This window comes from Anguilla anguilla, chromosome 14 (genome assembly GCF_013347855.1).
Source record: "Anguilla anguilla isolate fAngAng1 chromosome 14, fAngAng1.pri, whole genome shotgun sequence".
Taxonomy (NCBI): Eukaryota; Metazoa; Chordata; class Actinopteri; order Anguilliformes; family Anguillidae; genus Anguilla; species Anguilla anguilla.
The window spans coordinates 22,390,117-22,406,796 of record NC_049214.1 but is presented as its reverse complement, the minus strand read 5'-3'; the positions used below and the strand labels follow the sequence as shown (position 1 = coordinate 22,406,796).

Genomic DNA, 16,680 nt, shown 5'->3' with positions numbered 1-16,680 from the left:
CTTTGCATAATACAGTACGCTGCACATTGGATGATTTGGTAATACATGTTAATGTGTGTATATATGGAGCAATGGAATGCTAATATGTACTCAATTCTCACAAATTAACACTGATGAAAAAGCGTAACTGTTCTGGAATCTGCCATAGACTGTCAGATGGATTTTTGTTGATCTCCACAGTACAATCAAATGGAACTCAGTAAATGGGGGGGAAACATTTCATAACGTTTATTTATGTGAAGTCAGTGAGTTATAAATTGCATGCATTCAATGCTCAAGCACAATATATGGTGTTTCTCATAAGTCATGTTTCATAGTTAAATTAATTTAGCAAATGATAACCCACTGATCCCTTTCCTGTACAGTGTAGCTAATGCACGTTATTCTACCCAGGAAAACAAAGTACATTTCCAGATTTTTCCCCCTCAACCCTTCATTTGATAACACACCCTGTGGCAGTTGTTCAAAACTGATTTTCAGATTATATACGTATATATATATATACACACACACACACACACACATACACATGTACATACATATACATACAGTATATATAAATTTGTGACACCGCACACTGGAGACTTAGCAAGCATGAGCAAAAGTGTAAGTAGTCAGCTGGCTCGTCAAATGGGGTCTGCTGCCATTCTGACCTACGCTGTTCCAATCAAGCCTGGTAGGGCTCTAGAGCTGCATTTGAAGTGTGCTAATTCGCCTCTCCTCCATCTGCTTTAATGCTCTAATCCAACCGTGTTGCCTGCAGCCAATCATTTCATCAATCAACATACAGAACCAACGTATCCCTTAACTGGCTCGCAACAGGAGAGAACCGAGTAGACCAATGCGGTAAAATTACGCAAACAATAATGGTAATGAGATTTAGATTTCTATGAAAGGTCCATGTCATTCGTGCGCTTACTCTTTCTCTAGGACAGTGAGGCGCACAGGATTACATTAAAATACCTTGCGTACACTTCGCCAAACATTGGGTCTGTAATGTAGCCATGTGATAAAAACAGAAGCAGGTTACTCTGTGTGGTTTCGTTCTGACGTGACAGTCCTAGTGATAAAGCAGTTTATTTGCTGTCATTAGCGAACCTCATTTTCAAAGAAGGAAATAGGTCAGGGTTGCATGCCTTACGGAGACATGGGATTTACCTTGTACTCTAAAAAAGAAAGAAAAGCACTGGAGGGTCGAGAGTTCACATAAATGGGTGAAGATTTACATCTGGAAATGCAGCTGTTAAGCTTTGCATCTAACAGTGGTTAAAATAATGAACAACCGTGTATTTCATTTCTTATGTCAGGATGTCAGCAGTGTAACTCTTGCATAAAGATGTAGGCCAGCATTGTGCAAACTGGACTGTATGTAATGTCTCTAAAACTGAGAAACTCAGTGAGGTGTGGAGGACTGCCTTGGATTTAATTGAACACACTGTACATTTGTTTAATAGAACAGTAATAAAACCGCAACAAAAAGATATTTAACCTCTGGCAAAAAAGCACTGACTGCACACACTTGAGTTAATTTTCACGTCTCATTACATATTCATGACATCATTTGCTCTTGGAATTCAGCTGAAGAAAAGCTATATGTGGGAAAACAGGAAAGAGACCAAACATTGTATTGTATGTATTTTTATGTTTTTATCTGGATTCTAACAAAAAGGTTTATTTACATTATAGGATTTTTGTAGATTTTCTTACTCAGAGCAGCTTACATAGCCTACATTCTTTACATACAACCTGTTTGTACAGCTGGATGTTTTGCTGAAGTAATTCAGGTTAAGTGCTTTCCTCAAGAGTACAAGGTCAGCAGGAATAGAACCTACAACGTATGTTCTAAAAAAAAATCAATTTTCACATGTGCATTTAACATTTTCACATGCAAATTAAAATATTCACATGAAAAGAAAATGTCACATGAAGTGGACATTTTCACACATAACTGGCTTTTTTTACTCCCGAAAATTTCCATGTGACATGAAATTCCACGTTTTCAAATGTGACTTTTTCAAACGTGAACTACAATTTTCACACGTGAAAACAAAACATGTGACTTGAAATGGCATAGGTTCCCCCTCATCATATAAGTGTGATTATTTTTATAGTTCACATGTGTACTCTTCACATGTTGGGTGTTCACATGTGGTTTTTGAACCCTGGCACCATATAACTAATTGGATCTTATTAAACATTTGCTTCCCTCTGTTTTCTGTCCATCGTTAAGCACTATCTGTCCCTTGTGTTACTGTTGTCCTGTACCTCTGCATCTGTAGTTTTTGCAGCTGAAGCGTGAGCAGTCTTCTGACACACTTATCCCTGAACCCGAGACTATTTCCACACAAGAGTGGCACGCTGTTGCTCCACGAATCAGGAGCATCGCTGCTCAACATGCACTTGCCCCTAGAGTTCTCATTTAATATACCTGGCACATCTAACTTTGAACTACATTGCCAAGCACTTACTGTTGTGTTCTCAAGTCCAAGCTTTCAAATGTGAATTATATTTTGACTGCACACTCTCAAGACAGTGGCAGGCAGAACATTATTGACTGAAGTGTTCTGAAGACTTCTTGGGTAATCCAGTGTAACAACCTCTGAGAGGAGTTTTCATGTTTTACCAAATTTTTGAAAAGAATGAAAAGAAACTTTGATAATCTTAGCCGTTTAATTCTAACATTTTGTTTGTTTGTTTTTTGTCTTATAGATCATGGGCAAGGGTGCTAAAATACCCATTTCTTTCACTGGCCTAGGCATCTGCAATCTCAAAAGCTGACATTGAGTTCCATGTTAAAGCTTTTTACAGAAAGCCAAACCTTAGTCTCTCATTTTGATATGGAATGCAGACTACTTTGCCACTATTTATTCAATGAAATACAATGAGGTACAGTGTACAGTTTGTGTCAGTACAATTTGGATAACCTAATATCAGTAGAAGAAAAATACAAACATTTTCTGTCATTGCTTTATTTGTTGCAAGTTCAGTTTTAAGATTGTAACACAGTGCTCCCGGTTACTAAACTGAATCAAAGTGCCTCTGGTACAATTTAAAATTTTATGTAAATATATAAATATATATATATTTTTCATGAAACTGCCTTTGGCAAAGGTCAAAATGAGACTGGGCTTTAAATCTGAAGTAAAAGGTTAATTCAAATAATTAACCCCAGGGGGCTAGTGAAGCTTGGCTGCATGGAGGGGACAGTAGAGGGCTATAATTAGCATTCCTGTGTGCCTGATAATAATTCCAAGGTATCAAGGAGGAAATGGTATGAGGTAACCCTGGGAGAAAATAAGCAGCATATAGAAGAACCAGTGCATTCATATAAACCTGAACACAGGCAATAGGTGAACAACAATATGCGTTAAACGTCGAACCATTAAAATAACTTGTATGAGGGTGGATTAGATTGTTAGATGTCGGATGTAATAAAATGGGAGAAAATCAAAGGAGCTTGGAGCCCAGTTAAGTGGAAACTGACATTGGATATTTGGATCCACTACACTCCTGTAGAACACTATCTAGACAAATGTCAGCATACCCAGTGGGACACGTCTTAGATAATTTAAGGAAAGCTTTTGACTTCCCCTCCATATTTTGAAGACTGATAGTATTTGCATGTCAACAACATAGTCAGATACAGGTCAGAAATAAATGGGATAAAGGAAGTTAAATTCAAATGGAATGCCACCAAAACTTTATGCAAGGCCAGCAGGTGCCTGATTGGACAAAGGAGTTGCTAAGAGACAGAGAATACCCTGCTGACTGAAACCCTAGAGAAATATCCTGTCAAGAGGATAGAACGCCCATATAAGGGGAGAGTAACTGCAAATCCAACAAACAGCTGACCGTTGCATTTATGAATCACAGTATGATATCTGGAAGTTGAAATCAGAAAATACACTTGCTTTTTTCTCTTAAAGCAGGGGTGTCAAACTTCAGTCCTGGAGAATGGCAGTGTAGGTATTTGTGATTCCTTTCAATCAGAAATCGGCAGCCAATTAAGACCTTGAGAACAAGGTATGTATGTGGACTCTTTAGCCAACCAGTGAATTAAAATTGAACACACCAAAAACCAGCAGACACTGCAGCCCTCAAGGACTGCCATCTAAACCGTTCCTGTGACTAGTCACTTGAAATTAGCATTTTCAAACAAATTCGTTTTTTCATCATTTGCTTGGCAACTACAAAGATGACCTGCTGAGCTAGTCAGCTAGCTAGTTAGCCCAGTAAAATCACAGTAACACATTTTTAAGGTTAAAAAGCCAAACTAAGTATCTCTTTTCAAGCTGACACACAAATGGGCCATGGTCAGTTAGAACACACTTCTACATGCCCAAGAAAGCCATATTTCTGCCATAGACATTGAATTAGAAACTATTATCTTTTGACACTAGTTTATAAGCACACTTCCTCCTTGTTTTCTGGAAAGTTTGCTATTTTTTTCTTTCTTCTCTTAGCATACAGTACATAACTGTTTCATTTTCTCTTGAGCACTAAATCAGATTTGAGTATTTATTACCAAATTTATGTCTTTTTGAGACTGAAGGCGTGAGAATTCAACCTCGACATGACGCCAAGTCTAAATAAATCTGGGAAACCCTGGATATTGAGCATCGGGAAACAACTTGAACTGTACTGCTGAAGGTTGAAGTGACGTTTATACAATGTCACCCTTTTGTATGCTGAGGAGCTTTCTGCCCTTTCCCCCTTTTTAAAATTTTTTTATTGGTGAGTTCAAAAAAACCATTTTTTTTTTACATGTCTTGGACTGATGCACATTTGCTTTTGTTTTTTTATGCAGCCTTGTCTATTAAACAAAATAAGTTTAATAGGCTACTCCCATAAAAGCAACAGAGAGCCAATGCAGCACTGAACCATGGGACAATCACGGCTTCCTACAGCAGTATACCCTGGTCCCTTCACAGCACACTAGTGGCTGTGCCACTCAGTTTTCTAGCCTTAGCGAGGCTATACCTTCACACATTTTAATCAAAGGAGCTGGATCATAATAGCAGCTTTATTCAAGCTTTCAACAAGTTGTTCATTCATTATTAGATCTAGGGCATTTCCTCTGCAGTTAATTGTATATGACTCTGTGTATTTATCAATACATTTGGTAACGCTGGACATATGATGGACTCAAAACCTGCAGACTCTAAAACAGTTAATGAGAACTGTTATTGCTGTCTTTCCCATAGGCTTATCCAGTTTTATTATTTCCACAGTGACAACTATGAAAGCAACTACATTAATGAATTTGTTTAAAAAAAGCACTGACTGAATATTCCAAGCACATGCAAGTTTTAGATACTTGAACATGCTGCTTGATTTTTTAAAATATAAATCTTATTATATATAAAATATACAATAATTCAGAAACACTTATCTTCATTACCTAATCCTTGCATAAATAGAAACTAAGTAGCTGGAACAGTTGCAGAAACGTATTATATAAATCTTATTACAACATTGGTCAATTTAATGTGCTGTAAATACACAGAAATTTGAAACAAAACTTGTATGGTTGCTGTGGACAGAATGATTACTGGAAACCCACTAAATGTTAAAACCAATAAACATGAGTCAACTGAGAATTTCTTGAGGTTTGCTGTAGAGTATAGTTATTCAAGGTTTATTTACTGATATCATTGATTTCTAAGTACTACTGACTGCAGGGGGAAAGAAAAAAACTGAGTAGATTGACTTGAAGCCCATAAAGTAGAAGTGTCATATCCCACCTGTCAATGACTGTGTTGGTTACCTGCCATATGTAGTCAGAACAAACTGAATGTGTATATTTAGAATAAACATGTTGTCTCTGCAGCTAAATACAGCAGTGCTCAAATTAACAAGATGTCCAAATATCAAAAATTACCATTCAGATTCATCTATCAGTAAACGACAAAGGAAAAAGAGACCCAAACGTGAAGGGATCTTGTGGCTCTGTTAGGGGGTAGTGCATGCTTTTCTTCCAAGGCTTGGGTGCAGTAGTACCCTTGGAAGGCTGGAAATGTCAATCGTACCCAGGGATCACCTTTGCGCCATGTTAAAGCATTTCCTTCCTGCAGAGTGGCATCTCTCAAGATGACAACGCCCCTGCTGGCAGAAGTACCAGTGCTGATGAGGTAATACCCCACAACGACGTTATCTGTATGTCATAGCTTTCTTACTTATCAGATCTGTGCCCAGGCATGTGCATTTATTTGCTTTTTTTACATGCTGAATTCCTCCTGAAGAGCCCACATGCTGTTAGAGTCTATGTCACAGTGCATACAAGCTATACTGACCACACATGTTGGCCCAAAACCCTGTTCTGACTTTTAAAATTGTTATTTATTTCATCCACTACCTGTAGGTGCTCTTTGAGAGGGTACTGATCAGTCAAAGAATAATTTATAACATTAAAGAAGGCTGTGAATAAAACTGGGTTACTTCACAGTGAAATGTCCAGTTTTAAATCAACTCCTAAAGAGTATGTATGGTCCCACTCTGGTACATATGTACTCTGTTAAAATTTTGGCATTTTACTGTGTTGCCTTAAAGTTAACTGGAATCCAGGGCATTCCGAATTTTTCTAACCTTTGTGGGTGGCAAGAAGCCTTTATCAGGTGTTCTGAAGGTGCTGTATAAAAAACCTATTATTCTATTCATAGTTGTTTTCGAATTAGAAATCCTGAATAAAATTCAGTTTGAATATGTGATGTCATTGTCAATTGGTGCAGTATACTAGCTTGAAAGAATGTATCATCCTGTTTCCTTGCCATTGCACAGAATGTATCATGCTAAGCAAGAACTAAATGGTATCATATTTCTCAGAAAACATAGACATAGGAGAAACATTTCAATCAAATATCTCAAATGTTTAGACTTGGGATTTATTGATTAACGTATTAATCAGTCCGATTAATAAACTAATGCATTGATCAACAACTGATTTCATATTGAAATTGATTGGTCTTTTTAATGTGAAATTTTTAACATTTTAAAACATCTGGGTGATAGAATCTAAAGCCTTTATATTTTTGGTTATAAGTTAAATGCAAAGGGAACTGTCACTAAAAAACAAATTGCACTGTTTGCATTGCAATTACAACTTTTTGTATATGGGCAGTGTGACCAGTTGACAGTATCACCTGCAAGCAAAGTGTCGTTTAATAGCTACCCTTAGCCAGCTAAATGACCAGCACTAAATTCCAGGAATAGCTATATCAGTATTTATTTAATGGGTTTTAAGTGTCATTATTAATCTACTGATTAATTCAACTAAAAGAAAATAAAATGAACTATTTTTAAATGGGTTGCGTCCCTAGTATAAGCGTACACTGCACTGCAGACAGCTAATCAGACGGATCAGTAGCCTAATTGTGCTATTATTGCAGAGTATTCTGAAGGAAATCTCCCAGTTTCTATTCACCACAGCTTTGTAACAGGACAGTCTGCTATTAAGCTCTCAGGTTAACAGCATCCTTTCAGCAAAATCAAAGGATTTATTTTAAAAGTGGTTTTCCACTTGGTTTATAAGACTAATATACATTAGTTAGATGGTGTCTTACTGTAATAGTTTTAAAAAATGTCTCTATGTCCAGGCAATAACATCAGTAAGGTGAATTGATTATAGTGGAGCACAACTTCATTTCAAAACACAGTTTTTATGCTCTCTAGCATTGTGGTACTTTAAGCCAAAATTATTGCCTGTTGACAAACCCAGGGTGATTGTGCAGTTTTCCCCCTGATACTTTTGAACTGAAGGAAAATACTAAACTATCTAATAATGACCAGAATAATCTACTTATGCTAATGTACCTTTTCTCTGTTATTTATTTATTTAGAGAAAAGATTACTTTAAGAAGGTTAATCCAGGCCAAAGGGAAATGTCATATTTAGCCTATATATATATATATATATATATATATATATATATTTTTTTTTTTTTTTTTTAATGTGTCACAAACAAATAACATCCCTGATGAAAGTAAAACAAAACTCCCTAACTTGGCATTTTCCCTGTGCTCTGTCTGAGCTTATCTGGAATTTTACGGCTCCAACAGCTATGAGCAGTTGGAGCTATAAAGCTAGAGCCAGAGAGGGGGGGAAGATAAAGAGAGGATTAATGCCGACGTCCTTCTCAGCATCCTGTTGTGATCTGTGGCAGCTTCGGCGGTCAGCTGGACGGGAAGTGTGCCGCGGCGCTGGCGATCCTGCCGGTGACTCAGCGTTTCTCCTGCCCACCTGAGATGAGTCAGTCATCCCACTCGCCGTCCGGACCCGCTCTGCGGCGCGAGTCTAAATCTGCGGCCGCGCTGCCGACCGGACCCTGCGTCAGAGCGGCGGCGGTGATCGACCAGGGAGGGGATCAGCTCGTCCTCCTCACTGACACATTTCCTGAGGGAGGAATGGGGAAATTACAAAGCGGCTCACTTTAGTCCACACAGTCCCTGAGAGTTTTGTGTGCGCGAGAATAAGCCGAATGGCTTGCCAAAATCTGATAAGAGCTGGGAAACTGAACTGTTACAATAATTGGTAATCTTTTTGGGTTCTTACCTTATTGCTCCCCGTTGGGTTAAAGGTTTAATTAAAACTCTTTCAAGGCATTTCATCATCTTGACAGCTATCTGTAGTCATCTTACTCATTAGTGATCTTTCCAATGTCGTTTAAACGTAGCTCTCCATTCTCCATTTCATTTAATTAACTTGTATGCTACTTCCGAAGAGTTTTGCCTGTTTCTAACTCACTACATTCACAGTGTGAATTTGTTCCAAAATGAGGGAGCCTCAGGTAAGTTTAATGGAGGACTTGAAAGAAATTGCTTCGGAAAGCATTTTACAACGACAGTTAGCTCCTGATTGTTTGACATGGCATTACTACTTCTCTGCGAAAGATAAGTCTACTTTCATAATTTATGTTGCCAAAAGTCTAGCAAGGAAAATTAATTGGAGGAAAGTCATAAGTGTAACATAATGTAAGTGTTAGAGGTAAGTGTAAGAGGTGGGGTTTAGGGTTGTTTTTAGAACCCTTTTTCTCAGAGTGATACGTTTTTGAATCCACACATTTAAATTAATGAAATCTGATTGAAATGCAAAAAAGTGGCCATGACTGACAGCCTATACTAACTTTGCCTGATCCATGTGATAATAACGGGTTTTTGCAACAATATGAAAATCTGAATGTCTTTTTTTTGTAGTTTGAATGTTCATTTTTGGCACAGAATCAAAGATAACAGCTCAGATTCTGCAAGGTTTATAAAATATAAATTATGTCTTTTATGGTATCTAAACTGCCTCTGATTTAAATTGGCTCCATCAATCTCTGCTTAATTAATTCCACATTGGTACCTGTTGTGCTCCTCACAAAAGGTAAGACTGAAGTATGGGAAATGTCATTTTAAATAGCTATTTTGATTAAATGTTGCTTGGAGTGGCAGACATAATTCTAGTGCTTAACTTTGCTTTATGAATGACCTTATGCCTATGTTCAGGCAGCCAAGTTGATTAATAACTTTAAGAATGATAATTAGTATGGCGGAGTGGAGATACAAATAAGGAATTTTTAGGAAAGAAAAAAAAAACTCCTCAAAAAGTCCGTCACTATGGCAGCCTATGGTTAAATCAGAAGTGAAAGTTTACCACTTATTAAGGCAGAGACCTGTGCTCAGAAACACAGATCACACTGTCTATATGAGTTTATTTTACCACGGGTATATCATATGTTTTTGTAATTATGCTTTCTTTTATGGAGGGAATGGTAACGGTGGGAGTGCATTCATGTGGCTCCTTTTAGAAATTGTTGGAAATATGGCGGCTGAGTCACTAAGACCTGAATGTCACTGCAGTCGCAACTGTCTGTGAGGTTCTGTCACCTGCAGAGATGGAAAAGGGCCAGTCCACAGAGGGAGAAATGACTGCTTTGGTTTTCGATGACAAGCCCTGTACATCTCTCAAAAGCAACCGATTTGCTGACAAGAACTGCTCAGAGAACCTGCTACTTCCAACCAAACTGCAAAAACGTTAGCATTTTTTCATATAGCCACTTACACAGATGGCTACGTTTCCAGGCCGCCAGCAATTGACCCCCAACCGCCATTTGAGTAAATCTAATTAAGATAAAAATCGTGGCTCTGGAAGAGAGATGAGTTATGCTCAATTTTGTTTTAAATTGGGATGAGGGGTTTGGTTGCACCACATGCTTGGAAACAAATGACCCTTGTTCCCTTCTAACATTTCAGAGCGAGGAGTTGATATTGGCAAGCTCAGTGGCATACTGTACCTTTGATGTGGAGCCGAGGGTGAGGAAAGGTGGAGAAATGCACAATTCTGTCCTTCGCTAATTTGCATTTATTGTGCGATTCACTTTGCAGAGTTCAGACATTGTGACTGAAATGTTAAGCCCAGTTAGTAGGTACTTAGTGTTAACCGTTGTCGCGTAGTTAAGTTGATTTTATTTTACAGCGCTGAAAGTCGGGGTCGCTTGTCAGATGAGTCATTTGTAGCCTCTTGTTACATGAGTCAGTCCATTGCGGGTAAAAGAAGAGATGGCGTATTCCATTAATCCCACTGCAGCACCTCAGGAATATATAGAGAGTGCAGAGAGGCATTAATACGACCCAATATTTCTCTGTGGGGTGCGTTTTGATGCCATCCCATTAATCATGCAGATATGTGGGCAGCCCAGTGCTGTATGTTAAAGGACTCAAGTGTTTCCGAGCCCAGAAGGAAGGTGGAGTTCATCTGTCATTTGCGTGAATGGTGTGAATGTGTCTGAAGAAAACACTGCGTAAAAAACCCCCTCGAGATCTCTTCAGATTCGCTCCTCTGGCAGATTGGGCTCAGTGCGATGAGTAAGAGGAGGAGAGTGAGAAGTGAGAGGTTACTCACCACCTATTTAGCGGGGTGAGGAGCGTTTGGCGGCCTGCCACGCACGGGGGACCTCCGTCCACACAGAGTCCTCAGCTGCGGCAGCTTGAGCACCAGAAGGGAGGGGGTGCAGATCGAAAACATTGTTTTTAAAACCACGGAGGGAGATATTTAAAAGGGGGTCTGGAATGAACCCGAAGGACAGTGGAACACTTACTACCCCAGCTGAAGGCTCACAGTAACCTGTGGTGCCTGTACACGTGCTGCTCTTCTAATCCTCACTCTTCAAATGGCCAGTGATTCAGCATGTTTTGCTCTACTGTACATAAAATCATTTTTACTGGAATGAACTTTACATGAAATATGAACTCTTTTTTTAAAATTCACATTCCACAAATTTTCAGTGATTCAGCATATTTTGCTATATTATCTCATAACTGTTTCTTTGCAATTGATAATGGACACTTCACAAGTTAAGTCTACCAAAACAATGCAATGTACTATGTGCAACAGACTTTTTTCATATTGTAGTGTAATTTCATGTGCACTTCTGTTTTTAATGAAAGATATAGCTTTGGATAGAGCAAGGCATGCCATAGTTATTTGTGCTTTTTTGTGCTGTAGGGTTTTGGTTTGTTTCCATCTTAGTCACTGACCATAGTAGGAGTGGGAGAATTCTGCCACACCTGGATGCCACTACCAGTTGAATTACAAATCACATTAATATGAATGCATAAAGTAAACCTGGAATGGGCAGGGAATCAGTATTCTTGGAGTGTCAGTATTCTTTTTAGCAATCTGTGGCCCAGAAAAATGAACAAATTGTGAGTTAAGCGGAAAGTGACCAACTGTAACAAGCATGGATCTCCCTCAGCTTAGAATACTACTGAATGGGATTTAGCTAAAGGAAAACACCGATGTACTACTCCTCAGTCAAAGAGGACAGTTACACATACAGAAACTGAAAATGACTTTTATGACAGAGATTGTTCAGGACAAAGGCTCATATAATAACATGCAAATCTAAAATTTCTTAATCTTTCGCCTGTTACAGATGAGTGTTTTATTCCCCCATCTCCATATCAGAAACTGAAGAAGCTGTTCTGTGCATGAAAATAGGTGAGTCTCTGGGGTTTGACAAGTCCTCCCTGACCTCCATCCCAGCTTGGGATGTTGCTGCTGTTAAAAAGGGAGTATTCTAGAAATGAAACATTTTCTTAAGGCGATAATGGTTTATCCATACAATTTAAGTCCCGGCTTTTATTTACAATGGGGGACAGATTTCATGCAATACAGTTTAAATTGCAGGCCAATAAGGGCATGTGTGCATGAAGTGAATGGCACAGATTAAAAAAAAGAAAACAAAAAAAAAAACCACTCATGCAATATAGTGGTTTCTGACAGTAAATTTCCTTGTGCTTTTGTGAATAACCTTGCCATGAAATACATTGTGGGAGTTATTGATGTAAGGTTAGTCGGCATGCACTATAATGTGATTGATGCCATAAATGCATGTCACTGGGGCAAATAATCAGGATGCATAATGTAAAGGGCTTGCTCAAAAGGTTTACTCAATCATCGGTTATGGTTTCCAGGAGATTAAACATGTTTCATGAAAGCAAGACGTAATGAAGTGAGCCATCCAACACAGTGAAAGGCATTGTCGCTGCGTGTGCGATCTCTTTCCTCAATGCATCGGAAATGAGATTTGGGATACGTTAGTACAGTGACTTATCAAAAGCATCTCGCATTTATGAAAAATTCGCAGATCTCGGAAATGTGTGGATGGGAATGCGTAGAGTATCCTTGTCACAGAACCGGGAGCTGGAAACAGCCTGATACAGGTGGGCCGCCCACGCTCCGGAGCCGCTTGCCCAGGTTCCCAGCGCATTCGGATTCGACGGTGTTTACAAACCCATTAGGGCATTTCTACATGGCTGGGGATCCGACCATGCGGCAGCCCGCTGCAGTAGGCCGGAGCGCCCGGGAGAGAGAACCTGGAGCAGTGCTGCCCGAAAAGCGCTCAGCCGAGAGAGAGAGAGAGAGGCCCGAGCAGGAGAAGCCTGGGAGGACTGTCAGCCTCAAATGAGCCGGGCCTGCCGTAGGGGTCAGCGCTAACTCCGGCTGACAGAACGCCAGGAACGACTGGAAGGTTTTATAAATATGCATCATGCAAACTTCCCACGTGTTGCTGGAGCATACATGAGCAAAAACATTGCCCAATTTAAATGTATTTTTTTTTAATCCACCAGTGTGAGTCTCAGTGCCGGTGTGTTTATTATGCACAGTAAGATTGATTCTTATTCAGAGAACAGTAAAACTGGCTTGCGGGTGTAGCTTAAGGGAAACAGATACATTATGGAGATACACTTTATATGACAGAACTTGTAATGATTTTTTTTTTTAAAACATCAAATTAATGGTTCATTAAAGTATAGCCAACAAAGTGAGGCCAAACTTTGTGACTTTGTGACCGATTTGAGAATCTATAAACACATCATGCTTACATAAGACGTGAGCCCATTAGCTCGTTGAGAACGTTTGCCGATTGAAGGCAAACATACCGATCTTGGAAAGAATGCAAAAATGGTCAGTTGCATGTTTTTATACCAAACATAATTGCTCACTACCTGACAAATGGAGAATGTCATATCTGTATTTGAGGTACACATGACTGACCACAGTCTGGGAAATTTGACTCGGGGACTCACAGATTATTGGAGGGAACAAATCAGGCATTTCTCAGTTAAACCTACAGTACAGTATGTCCTGAATGATATTTAATCTTTTCAGTTACCCGCTATCTTTGGTCTCTTTTGCACGAGTGATATTGTAAGTTGATATTGTACTGGCCCTTCTGCATAGCAAACACATACTGGTATAATTATACTCATAATAGTACTTGAGTATATACAATAATGCAAAGATATGCACCTTTGTCTAATGATAACATACTGGTATTTTCAGTTTTTATGAGAAGCATGAATTTTTTTATTTAATGCCTTTTTGAATTAGCGATGATAAAAAGCTTTCATGTAAGATCTAATTTAAAAATGCTGTCAAATACATCCCAAAAAAATAATGCTATAGTTTGTAATATTTTGTTTATCAATACATTAACTGCACGGTGATGGACTGGCAATCTGTCCAGGGTGTATTCCTGCCTCTCGCCCAACGCATGATGGGATAGGCTCCAGCACCTTCCGTGACCCTGACCAGGAATAATGGGTATAGATAATGGATGGATGGATGAATGGATATTTATTACATTGATGCTACTACTGCTCCTACTATTACTACTGGAAATGTGAAACAATACTGTGTTCAGTGCTGGCCCATGGTAACAACACTATCTGAATTCAAATGCAGTCTTCCTTTTTATACATTAATCATAGTCACACTCTTTATTCAGTGAAAGTATACAACATAACTCAGGATAGAATAAGAGTGAGAAGAACTTGACTTTCTCTGAAAAGGACAGTGTACAATTTAGGAGAGATAGAGAGGATTTTTTAGAGTAGAGTGCGTGTTTCCTCTTGAGGAATATGACCTCATCACATTTTAATACCATTTAGAATTCTTAAATTTAGAACATTCCTTATTGTGTATGTCACTGCAAATAGCTGCATAATGGATAAGGCAGAGAGAAAAGGCATTAAAGCTTTTGCTTGACTAAAAGACACGAAGACAGGAAGAATCAAATGTACTTATGAAACTCAAATTCAACTTTTTAATGACTTCAAATTGCTGTAATATCAATGATAAATAGGTCTACTAATATATTTACTTAGGAAAATTACAGAATCTAACTTTTTGAAACTATGCTTACAGTACATGTTGTCAAACTGGTTACCAGGATAACTAATGTTTGCTGAGCATGTGGAAATGTGAATATTTCTTGCAAATATAATTCTGCCTCCATGATGTGTATAACATTTATAGTTCTCAAAATGACTGTGACTAGGCCTTCAGATGAGAAACTGAATATTTCTGGTTCCTTCAGGTTATACAACACATTACTTATGTAGAAACAAAGGTAAGTTGTCTTAGACCAGATTATCTTTTAGTCAAGGAGTAACTTTGCATATCAAAGCAAAGATTAGTTTTTGTTTCATTAAAATGTGCTAATTAATAAAATAGACTGATACTGATAGAGAATGCATATTTGCCAGCCCATTTGTCATTGTAAAAAATCTTAATAAACAGAAACTTCAAAGACCATTTCAGCTTATTTTCATTTTCAAGCAGTATGTTGTGGTAAAGCCAGATGAATGTGACTTCAATTAGGAGAAAAATAATTCCTTAGAACTGTCAAGTAATAGCTGAGAAATCCAGGGAATTGTGCATGCTAGGCTCACATTTTTATGATCTTATCAAGTGTGCATACTACAGAATGTGCCTATTTTGACATTTCCACATTTTTTGGCATGTGGATCTGTTGCAGATATAGATAGAATGGAGCTCACAGTTTGACAGGACCAGATGAAGGGAGTATGGTCACAGGAAGTGTCGCTGTTGTAGATTTGCTTGCCTTGGTTATCATGTGTGACACTTGAGATCTGCCTGGAGTACAGATACACCCAAGCGTATTTGTTTTCTCCACAAGCTGGGTTCTTCATTCCTTTCATTTTAAAAAAACCATTTATCATGATTAAAATGACACCTACACTTCATTTATAGTATCATATCTGTAGATATGCCTTTGTTATGGACCTGAAGTGCACCACAAGCGATTCTCAGAATCTTGGGTTCATTGGAATTTGTCTGTGTATGTTTTTCTTTCCCCTGGATGGTTAAAATGTGTAATCCATAAATAAAAAATTGAATTTCATAAAAATATAAACACATTTGTAACCCCTCAATCCCTTGCATTGTCTCTTCTAGATGTGTTATAGCAGTCATGACAATTCTCTCCAGCTTGATCCTAAGTTAGGCCTAACTTTCCCCTGAGGCCAGACTTGATAAACTGTCGTACAATAGTTCAAATGCCATGCCATCCTCCAAAATTCTATGGATGTAAGAATTCATGAAAGTACAGTACAGTACATGTAAATTAAGGCTAATCAGGTAGCCTTTGCTTGTGTCACATTAGATGTATAATAAATGTAGGTGTAGCAGTTTAGTCAATATGTGTGGCCCAGTCTGTTGGGTGGCTGGCCCTGACTGTCTGCTGTCCTTTTATTTTAAAAATGGGCAGGTCCTTTATACAGGTACGTGTAATGAGCCTTCACAGTAATAAAATACACATGAAACTAATTTAGTCTGGCCCCATGCCTGGCGGATGGATATACAGCCCTGCCATTTGATTTACTCTCTGCATCACCATAGACACATGTACAACACATTTTCTGTGCCAGCTAAAAGTATTTTTTCATAGAATGAGTTATGGGTTCGTTCCTGGAGCCCTTGCTGCTTGGGGCTACAGACAGACTGGGGCTTGCCCCTGACCCTGGCAGCAGCGGCAGCAGTATGTCAGTAACTTCTGGAATGGCTCGTTGGGTGACAGAAAGCAGAGGAAAAATAAAATCCATGTTTGTTAGAGAGGAACAGACTTTCCAGAAGTTCCATACCGTAAGTCCACAAGGCTCTCCAAGCGCAAGCGTCATAAAGAGCACTGTGCTGGCTCTGTCGAGAACATGAGCGGGGGAAAAAAGGTAAGATTGATCACTAGAGTAACACCCAAGACCTGTGGGCTGCTGTGGTCAGATTGGACTGCGGGGAAACTGGGCCGCAATCACTTGGGCGTAGCAAGAGTGCAGCCTGTGAGGTCAGTCCAGAGTCAACACCCTTGAGTCAGATGAACAGGAGGGCGTGAGAAAAACA

At 38.8% G+C, this 16,680-nt stretch overlaps 1 long non-coding RNA gene across 2 annotated transcripts in view; it reads left to right on the top strand.

Moving 5' to 3' along the window:
- Positions 1 to 15,073, top strand: part of LOC118212141 — a 147,314-nt gene extending 132,241 nt beyond the window's left edge. Inside the window, exons 3-5 of one of the 2 annotated variants that reach the window (XR_004762170.1) lie at positions 6,075 to 6,131; positions 8,159 to 11,976; positions 12,626 to 15,073. This is a non-coding gene — a long non-coding RNA (uncharacterized LOC118212141). Of the gene's footprint in view, positions 1 to 6,074; positions 6,132 to 8,158 lie in introns of both variants that reach the window. The other variant, XR_004762166.1, reaches the window with a different exon arrangement.
- The last annotated feature ends 1,607 nt before the right edge of the window (positions 15,074 to 16,680 follow it).